Genomic DNA, 8,733 nt, shown 5'->3' with positions numbered 1-8,733 from the left:
GAAAGCAGAGGCTCAAAGGGAACAAAGCATCTCCATACGCTTATCTAAAATTCCTACCAATGAATTGCATAAGTATCTCTATCCTATTTTATGTTTTATTTCCCTTTTAATTATCAAAACCTCATAACCATTTGAATCCGCCTGACTGAGATTTACAAGATGACCATAGCTTGCTTCAAGCCGACAATCTCCGTAGGATCGACCCTTACTCACGTAAGGTATTACTTGGATGACCCAGTGCACTTGCTGGTCAGCTGCACGGAGTTGTGTATCACAATTTTGTGTACCAAGGGGAAATTGGCGTCTGAAAAGGGAATGAGTCAAGAGAGTCCAATTTTGATTGAAGATTTAAAGGAGCTGTTGGAGCAAGTTGCAAACACCTGGGTTGCAGCAGCCTTAAATTTTGTAGAGGATAGAAGTCCTCCGCTCCAAAAGTTTGAAAAGTTTGAAACTCCAATCCTAAGAGGAGTGAGGTGTCGGACAACCTCAAAGAAAAGTATTTCCTCTGGGCCACAAATATAAAGACCTATAAAGATAGAAGCACTAATGAGTGGGAGACAATGTGCATTCTCAATGCTCAACAGCCGATGGAGATGTCAAAAATCCACTTTGCGTCTTTAAAAGCTGGTACACATATTGAAGCTGAGGTCATCTTAAAATAAGATTAATGATTTTATTATGAGTTGTGACTGCAATGTTAATGTAATTCATTTGGGTGTTTTGTTTTTCTAGATTGTGACTGCAATGTGTCTAATTCTCAACAAAACAAGAATGAAAAAATTTGAAGAAAATGTTTATAGCATGCCCCCTGATATTGTGGTAAGGTGTATTAAGCTCAGATTTTGGCATATTTATGTAATGTATTGTGTGTAGTAATTATTTCTTTCGATATTATACAAATTCTGCAGAATATGACTTTAGGGAATCATGGCGGCGGCAAGTTCTTACATTTAAAAACAAAAAAAACCCTTCGACATTCAGTACTACAAAATGTTCATCCCTTATTTGGACATGAAAAAGTTGGCATCCTATCCATATGTAAGTTTTAGTTTCTAAAACTTCTTATCACAATTAAACTAAAATATTGTTTCGTCTGGCCAAACTTAAGATATTTGCCCTGGTTTGCTATGGAAAACATTTGTGGATATGGATGGCGGATGTTGAAAAGAGGAGATTTCATGTCATTGACCCGTATCACAAGGCTTGTCCTTCGAAAGAAAGAATGACACTTAATAGATTTGTTGTAAGTTGATTTTGTTTTCTCTATAAATTTCTTGGTTTCTGTCTGTCATTAACAATATAGGAATTGGGTGTAGTGCTGTTTAAAATAAGGTATATTATTGGATCATTTGGGTGTAATCAGGTTTTAAATGTACTCTTTCTTATATTTTTCTTTTTTCTTGTTTTTAAGGCTATGCGATTTCTAGAATGAGATTATTTTCCAGGGGGTAACCTCTCGTTAAAAAGGATGATCAAATTGAATCGCCATATGTCAACATTGCGGGCCAAAAAACGAGGAATAAATCTTTCTCTCTGAGAAATTTTATCTTTTCTCTTACTGTCCTATTTTATTTTGCTAATTTAATTTTGTTTTTAGCTTCGATTGTGTGGTTTATATAATGATATGGCTCGAGATAATCGAACCAAAAAACATTAAAAATGACAAATATGACCGGGAAAATTGGACGCGGGTAATTATGTTTAAAAATATATAACTCTATATTACTTTACTAAATTAATGGAGTCTAGTAAAACGAAATTTCTTTAAACTGTAGGCAGAGGTGGACCATTTCAAAGTTGAATACGCTTCACGGATTTTGTTTGTTGAGATGAATCAAGAAAGAGATAGAGGTATTCGAGAAAGCGAAGCAGTCAGATTGTCCAAGCCATCTGCTGTATTGTTGAGTCTATATTGTCAATTAGGTTCAGATGATATTGACAGTGATTAGTTTTACTGTGTTTGAATGTTGTGTAGTTTGTCATTAGTTTGAACACATACTTTTTTGTATAGTTTGTAAATATTTAATCCAATCTTATTATAAATTTTGTTTGCATAAATAAACTTCTATGAAACTGTCTGTGCTGTATTCAAAAGTTGTTAATTACAGGTTCAAAAAAATCAAGAAAAACAAGATCAAATATACTAATATACCGAATTCCTTTTATAATACACCAAAAATACCAGGAATACACCTTATTGCGTGCTTACATATTTCTCTTTAAAATCTAACCAAGATTTGAATTATTACCCTCGTAAGGTATTGAATTGTATACATATTGTAAATTTAAAACAAACAAATCCCTTCAAATATTTCAAGACACTAATTTTTAACACAAACAGCAACATCTCAAAATATAAAAAGAAAAAAAGAAAATGTCAAAATAAGAGCATGCAGAACACCTGAAAATGTTCATCTGTACACCAAAATAGTGTCACTCTACACCCCAAAACCTGTCATGTGCTACTGAATCTCTGAACTGATTAGGGGTGCACATGGCCTGGCCTGACCCGAAGACTTGACTCGGTCCTGAAAATTTTAGGGGCTAATTTGGTGTGATTTCACCAAGTCTAGGGACGGATAAGGGTCTCAAAAATAGACCAAGTCATTTTTTCGGGCTGGGTCCAGGTCAAATCGGTAGCACTATAGAATTGTCCGGTTCGAAAAAGTTATCTCTGAGTCCGGTTACTCCGTTATGGTGACTGTGTAAGTTTTTGTTTCGGATTCTTAGCTTGTCGAATGCTCCTCTGAAGAGGATGTTGGAATTGTTTTCGAGTCCAGTATGCGTTTCACTAACCCGGTTCTAACCCGAACCGAGATGACGAAGGGGATGTCTTCTGCCGAAGTGTCATTTTGTCAATCATCGGGGGAGAACATTATCGTGATCGGAAGGGAGGGGGTTCTTCTTTTGTTTATTACGGTTAGCACTCGGAGATTCTTTTTCAATGCAGATTTGGATTTTTCTGACGCATCTTTCTCGAAAATAACATTTACTATTATCGTTGGCTCGGTTTTGGGCTTTCGTGGTGCACCGGTCTCACCATTCTGGGATTTTGTCCTTCTCGCTCTGGTGACCTCTCCCTTTCGACCTTTTTGGGCTCTCGAATAATTTTAGCCAACTCGGAGAGTTTGTCATCTCGGATGGCTCGTTCTATGGTGTCTTTGAGGTCGAAGCAGTCTTGAGTCTTGTGTACATATCCTCTATGGTAGTCGCAGTACAGGCTTTTGCTGTCGCCTGTTCGTTCTTTTAATTGTCTGGCCTTTGAGAGAATGCCATTCTCTGCTATTTGATGATAGATCTCTGTGATAGGGGTCGGTAGAGGGTGTAGTTTGTGAACTTTCCCACCCTGGAAGGCCAGTTAGGGGAGGCAATTTTGAAATGCTCCTTTGGGGTTTCTTTGGATGGCAGGTTATGTCGAGGGGCCGGGTTACCATGGTGCCGCTTATTGGCTACCACGACTTGGCTTACCTCTTCGTCTTTTATGTACTCCCTCGCGACGTTCTAGATTTTTTGCATAGTTTAGACCAGTTTGGTCGTGAAGTGTCTCTGAAAATATTTATTCATGAGCCCATTGGTCATGCATAGACTGGCCATAGAGTCTGTTAGCTCGTCAATCAAGTAGGTTGATCAGGTGCTTCGTTTTTGCGCCCCTAGTGGTAAATTGTGCCATGAATTTCTTAGAGAAATCGTCAAAACAGGACATGGAGCCATTTGGGAGGGCATTGAACCACTTAATTTCTGGGCTGGCTAGGGTTACCGGTAAAGTCTAGCACCAAACTGTTTCGGCCGCTCTTTCTAGGTTCATCCTAGATTTGAAGGTCGTTAGGTGTTCCTACGGATCCTTGTTGTCATCGTACTTCATGTCAGTCGGTTTGTCGAAGCCTTTCAGCAGCTTGGCCTTCAAAATTCTCTCGGTGAATGGAGTAGCTCCGATCCCATTATCATGTGTTCGCTCCTTCTTCTCTTGGGATCTCCTCGATATCTCCTTTCGTCGTTGTCGTGATGTTGTTCGGCACCTGCCGTGTTGTTGATTTGGCGATCTCTCATGCGTTGAGTCTCTCCGCGACATGGTCTGGGAGATCGCTTCGCTGGTATGTTCTAGTTGGTACCGTGTTTTAGAGGTATTCTGGCCTTCCAGACTCTGTACTCGTTGAAGTAGCTTTTGGATAATGTGGTACCTTACTCTCCCAAGCCATCAATTGCCTTGAGTTCGCCAAATTGGCGTTCATCCAATCGTGTTTGCTGATTATTGGTTGGCTGCACGTGGATGACGCTGGTTATCCTCCCGTGGGTGGGGGGCAACCATGATTTTGCGTTTCATAGGTTGGTGGGGAATTCAGTGGGTTTGGTTCGTGGTGGTGATTTGAGAACTGCTCATCAAGTTTGCCCGTCATTCTGCCAAGGCTTGGCCAGTCCCATAGATGGCATTAATGTATGAAACTTTGCTGGTACGGGTTGGGGGAATGATCAGAGACTCGCGGGCCTTGGTGGTGACATGATCGGACTTTTGGAGCTGCAAGGGGTGGTACCTGCAAAGACATTCCGACGCTCAAGTCAGAATGGATCTAAGAGGTTGCTGAGTTAAGAATTTAACTAAATTAATTTGATGATGACAAACATCATTTTCTTGGGTCAATCACCCAATTAGTTTTGATCAAGTTTGATTAGTATTGCAGGCCAAAGAAAGAATATTACAGCAGTCTAATAGAAAAGAAATCAAACCAGAAACAAAGTGGGTTACAAAGCACTAAAAGCCCAAAAGGTGTTAAGCAAAAAGAATAAGCTGGGCCGATTCAATCAAATCCAACCTAAGCCCAAGCTTCTCAAGCAAATCCCTCCATGCTGATCCTCTAAAGACAATGTTCACCTTTCATTCGGTCAGACTCAGAAGAGAGAGATAGAGCTTCGTTCCTCTTGGTCATTTCATCAAAGAAGAAGAAAAGAGAAAGCTTAATAAAAAAGGCAAAGGTCTAATCACCCAAATTCAACCATCTTAAGCTAAGTCAGAAGTTAAAAGTGATTTATTTTCTTTTGCATGCAATTTATTTTCTTTCCTTCTTCTCAAACTCTCTGCTACTCCAATTTGGGATAAATGGAAAAAGTAATTTCTAATAGTCACTACTGTGAATCAAAGGCCAAGATTTTTTCTTGGGGACAAAGTTGTAGCTCAAGGATTTAGATCTAGATTTATCATTGATCAACCTTTTATTTTTGCTATTTTGAGGCATTTTATCAAGCAAAAAAGATCTGTTCCAAAATTCCTAATTTAGGGATTAATGGAAGATAGTGAAAGGCTAAGTTGGTAGCACACAGCTCAAGGAGTCGACTCTGAGGAGAGCAGCTCAGCAACTTAGAAAGAGATACAAAAGAAAGATTTCAAATTTTGAAGACAAGGAGAGAGAATCAGGGTTTGAAGTTATTGTTCTGTGAAGTTTTCTTTGAAGAGTTCATGAACTTGGACAGTGCTCTCTAATCAAAGAAGCATTCCGCCAGAATGAGGAACTCAATCAAAAGGAAGTGAATCCAGTTCAACCTATAGCAACTAAGGCTGTTGAAGCATCAATCTCCTTCATGTTTTACAGATTGTAATTTCATTTTTCAATGTATATATTTCTGTAATTTCTTGAGTGGTAAAAGGATGAAAGAGAGAATTTATGAAAAAACCAAAGAGTGATGAGTGATACACTTGATTGAAAAGTCTAGAGTATTTCAGATTTCTTTAGGTTGTTTATTGTGTCTTGTATCTTGTACCAGTGATGTACCCATTTCTTAGTTGGATAAACACTAAGAGTGAAGAGTTAGATATTAGTATAGCCAAGTCAAGTTAGGTTAGAATTTGAGTGGGAAAGAATTGTGTCAATCCTTTGAAATTGGTGTATGTAATACTTTAACTATTGTGAAAATTCTACCATGGAGATTGGATGTAGGTTGCATTGCACAAGACAACTGAACCAGAATAAGAAATTGTCTTATAAATTTTTCGCTGCTGAGTTCAAACAGATTCAGATTGAAAGTTTGTATTTAAATAATTATCTCATTAAAGCAAAAGAAGGTTATAGATTTAATTCCTTCTCTAAATTTTTTACAACTTTTACAGATATAGATGAGAGTTATGAGTGTGTAACGTATTCAAGAGAGCTTCTTATTTCCTTTATATAATTTGTGTTGTTATCTTATGCATTGTCATCTTATCTGATTGACTAAGATAGAAGAGATATTCAAATTTAAATGTTAATTAGATATTTGCAATCTCTTGCCCAGTTTAAACAGCAGAGAGGGCCTCGACCTAGAAAACCAAATCATTATTACTCGACCGTTTTCGAGGACCCGATGACCGGGTCCGAAACAAGTATATTAGTTTAAAAACCATTTTTCTTAATAAAAAAATTTAAATATACAAGGAAGAATGAGTGGTTTTCACCGGAAACGCTAATACGCATATTAAACAAGTTGGATGTTTAATTACAAATGTTAACCAAAGAGGAACTTGATCGAGCTCAACATGTATGCCAGCGCTTCCTAATCACTTCTGAGTTCTGAAGTTCTGATCGCCAAAAACGGTCAATCAGTCCTCCTCTCCTCTCTAACTAACTTTCCTCTTCTGTTGAATTTCTTGAAAAAAAATTATATCATTATTTTGTCGCTCATTTGGGAGCCATGACCAGGCTTATTATTAGTAACAGGATTTTTTATTTAATTTCGAAGAAATATACATACATTTCCTTCAATTTTTTATTTAATTTAAAAGAAACATATATAGGTTTCCCTTAACATTACATCGATCAATTGTCTATCTTAACAGATCAAGAGATGTAACTGAATAAGGAGGAAGTGTGACATCCATGTCCTTATTTGCATTCAACAGCAACGTGTGTTGTGGTACAATCTGCAATTATCATAAACATATTAAAAAAATATATCTTTTAGCATAAGAAAAATATAAAATTGAAGTATATATTATAGCTTAATTAGAAAAACTACCTTGTTTGGCTCAGAGAAAGAATTCTCTTCCATTACATTAGGTGCTGTGAGCACCATCATTTTCGATCCAGATTTTTGAACATTTGAAGTCAACCCATTTATTGAAATCTTGAGATTCTCGGGGTCATCTCCAAAGTTCACAGCCTATATAAAAAACTCAACAATATTAATACCAAAATAACAAATATTTTTCTTTACGTTATTATATATATTTCAATTTTACATGTATTCTTAATAATAAATTTATTATTAACATAATTTGTATGGTATACCTTTATTCTAATATATGTCTTATTATCTTCAGAATTATTAAACTCAATTGCAGATGCTACGAGTTTAGTGGAAGAAGTTTGGAGCGTTGAATTGAGCCAAGTTGCTCCACTAGATTCGGAAAATAGTTGTTGATTCCAATAGCTTGGAGTTCCATAATGTTGATGCGAGTTAAACACAATTGCATCTGGGGTCCACCTATAATTAATAAAAAAAAAAATCAATCGCAAATTATTATTCAAAATGAAGAATATTCAAATGAAAGTATGAAACATTAAAAAAAACAAAGGATTCATAAGATTAAAGAAAATTACATCCTGTCGTTGTTATTGACAAAAAGTGGTGCATAGCTAACCATGTGCACAAGATCACTGCCACAGACAGACAAGAATAAATTAAAAGAGTAATTACCAATTAGGAGGAAATATTATATATAAGATGATTATTAAGAACTAAATTAAAAAATAAAGTGAAATTCAACCTGTTCCTCTCCAATCCAATAAGGAATGCAGCTTCAGCCACTGCAGATAAAAGTGTTCCATCGCGGGCATCATCCTTCCAAACAGCGTATTCACTTACAAAAGCCTAATGAAAAATAAATATATAAAAGTAATAATATAGTCACAATTGAGTTTAAACTTTATTTGATTTATAAGTGAATTATTCATGAATACTTTATTTATGGAAAAATAAAATAATAAAAAAAATTAAACCTTTGGTCCAGATCGTGGTGCAGCATCAAACTTGGTATTCTTATAAAACATATCTTCAGCGTTTGTGTAAATCTAACAAAAGACAGTATATGTTAGGGAAAATAACATAAAAATAATTTTAATGAAAAATTGTCTTGGGATTATTTATATGAAGCTGTTACATGAAAATCATAGAAATCTGCAGGCATGTCTAAGTTCTGCCCAGAACCATCACAGTTTGTGATAATCTGAATATCTGGATAAGAACGCTTTATCGCTGCATAGAACTTCAGGTAGTTTCCTGCTCAAGTTACGAATAAGAATAATAAAAATCAAATATTGAAATATATATTATTAATTAACATAACTTATTAACTAATTCTCACATGCAAAATTAAAATAAAATTCCATTGATTTTAACATAAAATATACGCATAGTTTTTATAAAAGAATAGTATAGGAATTAACACTTTTTATTTTTTAACATAAAATAGATTATTGCGAATATAAAGTAGGATTTGAAGTCTGACGTTGATAAATTCAAGTTGATTACTAACATTTTTAGAGTTAATCAAATATTAACAAAAATGATAAGTTTTATTAGTCATATAAAAGTATATAATACAAAAACTTTGAAAAAAAATATAAAATAAAATAGAGATGCATACCTAGATAGTTTGGCATGCCGCATTCTTCATTTCCAATGGCAACAAATCTCAAATCAAAGGGTTGAGGATGCCCCATTGAAGCTCTAACAGAACCCCAAGTTGAATCGGGAGAGCCTCTTGCA

At 35.7% G+C, this 8,733-nt stretch overlaps 1 pseudogene; it reads right to left on the bottom strand.

Moving 5' to 3' along the window:
* Window positions 1–6,790: 6,790 nt before the first annotated feature.
* LOC107494226 (alpha-L-arabinofuranosidase 1-like) overlaps window positions 6,791–8,733 on the bottom strand; it is a 5,806-nt pseudogene continuing 3,863 nt past the window's right edge.

The sequence above is a fragment of the Arachis duranensis genome, chromosome 6 (assembly GCF_000817695.3).
Source record: "Arachis duranensis cultivar V14167 chromosome 6, aradu.V14167.gnm2.J7QH, whole genome shotgun sequence".
Lineage (NCBI taxonomy): Eukaryota > Viridiplantae > Streptophyta > Magnoliopsida > Fabales > Fabaceae > Arachis > Arachis duranensis.
This window is presented reverse-complemented; position numbering and strand designations above follow the sequence as displayed.